This window comes from Fukomys damarensis, unplaced genomic scaffold (assembly GCF_012274545.1).
Source record: "Fukomys damarensis isolate Sample0158 unplaced genomic scaffold, DMR_v1.0_HiC HiC_scaffold_17, whole genome shotgun sequence".
Classification (NCBI taxonomy): domain Eukaryota; kingdom Metazoa; phylum Chordata; class Mammalia; order Rodentia; family Bathyergidae; genus Fukomys; species Fukomys damarensis.
The window spans coordinates 5,104,282-5,107,713 of NW_022900929.1; positions in this window are offsets into that span (position 1 = coordinate 5,104,282).

The following is a 3,432-nucleotide window of genomic DNA, read 5'->3' on the forward strand; positions in this document are numbered from 1 at the left end:
GCGCCCTGGTCTCCCCCTCCCGGGCCGCACGCCCTGCCGCCCCGCAGTGGCCGCGGAAACAGGCCGGGAGCCATCTTGGGGCGTGGGACAGATCCCAAGAGGTGAAGGCTGCAGCCACAGCCCCTTGGAAAAACCTAGCCATCATAGGGAGCCTCTGGGCACCCCTAGTCGTGCCTCGGGGTCTGGGAGAACACGGTCTGCGCCCTGGCCTACCACATGGAACCGAGAAAACCCAAGCTGCTAGTCCGGCGCAGAGCAGGAGCAACCGCACAGGCCCGTCGCCATCTTCCGCGCCCCACCCCCCCATGCTTGTTTACCCGGCGGGATCCGTGGCCAAAAACCTTGTTGACGCAGTGGGTGTGTGGGAGTGTGTTTTGTACTGACTGGGCGGAAAATCAGCCGGGGGTGGGGGACCTCCACGCAGTCTCAAGCCGCAATTCCCGGAGAACCCACCCTGGCCCATTGCGCTCGCTCGAGATCGGCCAGCCCGAGTAGCCTGACCTGGGATCTTTGTATAGTTTGCCCAGGCGTCGGCTCTCAAGACTCGTATCAGCGGACAAAATTCTCCCTCTTTATTAAAAAGCCAAAGGACAGGCCAACCTGTGTCCCCTGCTGCGCCTTTGTCACTGTGTCCCCTGCCGCGCCTTTGTTGGCGCTGCGCTGGGCGAATGCGGGCTGGTCCAGATTCCTGGAGCCCGCTCCTGCCTCAGTTCTGCCCACTGCACTGTCAAGCCTGGTTCTTGCAGAACCTTGGTGTTGGTAGCCTTGTGGATACATCCTCCCTGTTTGCTCACCAGAGGAAAGGCGTGGAAAGGTTGCTCCTAACCGCCTTTCCCCGATCGGAGCCCCCCAACTACACCATCGTGTGTGATAGTAAAGGGAATGCCGAGGATGGCCAACTCCGGAGGCCGTGGCCAGTTCTAGGCGCGCATTTCCGCAGGTCCTAGGTCGAGCAACCGGGGAGCTCCCTGACCGGGCGCTGCTAAAACCCGGAGAGGCCGCGCCCGGGACAGCCATCCTCGCTACAACTGGACCAGCTGCGGCTCGGCCAGCCCAGTCGAGAGCTATTCGGACTCGCCAGGAAGGCCAGAGACGCAGTGACAGCGCCTCGTACACCACCAGAAACCTGGCGGACAACTAGCAGAGCCCAGCCGTTGCGCCAGGCCGAGCCTCAGAAGATTACTCCAACTCCTCTCGTCCCCGGCCTCCGACCCTGGCCTCTTTCTCCGGCCCGGGTCGGGTCTTCCACTCCACTGTTTGGCTTGAAGAGGACGGACAAGAGCTCCTTGCGCTGGGGGCCGCCCGCGGCCATAAATCTCCGCGCCAGCCCCTCTTCCGCTGCTCACTGGTGGGTGTTCCAGCCTAGCCTCGCGTCCCCGGCCCACTGGACACCCTGCTCTCCCGGTCGCTGTGCAAGAAATCAAGCCAGGAGCTTCCCTGTTCGCTAAAGAGGGAATCACCTCGCCCATTCGGTGCCACCACCAGCCATCCCCTCGAGTACCACCCGCGGTGGTCAGGGCCTCACAGATTACTGCCCTGGGTAGGGGCGCGCCGGGCCAGGTGAAGGCCGGCTGAGGCTCGGGTGGGTGCGCAGCCATCCTCGACACTGAGGGGCGTCGCCAAGGTCAGGAACAGTGGCTTGTCAGCTGGTTGCCACAGCGGACCCTGCCTTAGTCCTGCGCGCCCTTGGAGCCCTCTTGCCACGGGTCCCCTGCTTGGCGACCCTTCTCTGCCACACCACCCCCTTGGCACAAATAACTGAACCATTGGGAAAGGGGATCGGTTGCTCAGGTCGCAGGCTAGTGGGGGTGCCGGTCTTTCCACCATAACAGCTGGGAGGAAGTTGGTGGGAGGATCTGCAGTAATAACGACTAATGTTATGGGCATTGTCTGTCCTCTTGGCCAGAGGGGATTGCAGACCTCTCTGCTGGTCCCTGCATGAACCAAGCAAGTGGAGCACTCTGGGGACCAACCACCATGAGAGGGGCCAAGGGACACTGGGTGAAGACTGCTGCGGAGGGGGTGACAATCAGCCCTTCTTGGGTACCTCCCCAAAACCTCACATGATGCCAGTACACAATCCAGAGCGGCGGGTGACAGAGGAGGCCGGGTGCAGGGGCTTTTGCAACTGGGCCCCGATGTCGCTCTCACCCAAGGAGCTCCGAGCTCCCTCCTCAAATTTCCAAAAGCTCAGTTGGAGGGACCGAGGGCTTCCGGGGGCCAGGCGCGCAGGAATTTGTGCGCCGGCCCCGGCGACGCCCGGGAGCGCAGAGGCTGCTCAGCCACATTCCGGCGATCCGCCCCAGCGAGGCCCCAGCCCAGGAAGCGGCTCAGAAAACAAAGCGCTGCGGTCTCAGCCCAAGGTTAAAGTCCACCGCCAGCGCTTTTTCCCCCGGAATCTGAGAGCGATAGCGTTTCTCCAAATAAACCGCCAATAAATCAGCTCCCTGGGCCGCTCTAGCTGAAGAGCTCTGGTAACCTTGGGGAATACTTCTTGCCTGCCAGCCCCAGCGGAGGACAGGCGTGGGGGAGGGGGGCAATGTCAGCCCTATCCCCCTACCCCCCCAAGAAGAGGTGTGGGCCAAGGACATTTGTGGGTGTGCGTGCCCAGAGGGGATACGGGAGGTTTGTAGCGAGGTTTGGGGTGCTGTGGTTATTTGGAGACCTCAGTGCGCGAGTTGTAAGGTTTGTGATGCTGGGGGCTGCTTTGGAAAGGCTGACCTCTCAGGGCCTCCGGAGCCACACTGCTAGTCCCTGGGGATCCAACCCCGGATACTCTGGGCCCCTTTAGGGGCTACGGTCTTTGTCTGGGTGTGACAGGGTGTGTTCGGCTGCGAGCTTGTGTGGGGTGTGACTAATGGGATTTATGGATGTCAGTGCCAGGGTGACTAATGGAAGCTTGGCAGCACGTGCTTTTGGGGAGGGCCAGTGCACCTAGGTGGGGAGCCTGTGCCCCAGTAGGAGGCTGCTGGGTCTCCGAAGTCCCCCTCCCCTACCCCGCTGGTTCCCAGCTTTGTCTGCCCCCCCACCGGCACCCTGGCAGGCCAGTGCACGCTGCTGCAGCACTCCCAGCACGTCCCTCTTCCCGCCGGCCCCCAGAGGCCCTCCCAGCCTCCCACCTCTCTGACCCACGTGGTTGGTACCTCCAGATCCTGGCCTTACCACCCCCTTGGCAGAGCCTTCCCATCCTCCTCTCTTTCAGCCTGAAAACTCCCTACATGCGCAAATTGTGACAAGCCCCTGCAGCTTCAGCCCTGGGTTCTAGATACCATTCTACCATTTAATGGCTGGTGCACCTTCAGGGCAGGAAGGAAAAGTGACAGATTCACCTAGCTAGCAGGGCTGACCCTGCTGGGAAGGACACTTTTTTTTGCTGTTGATTTTGGGGAGTTTTTTATTTTGTTTTTTTCTTTTGAAGGACCTCAGACATAC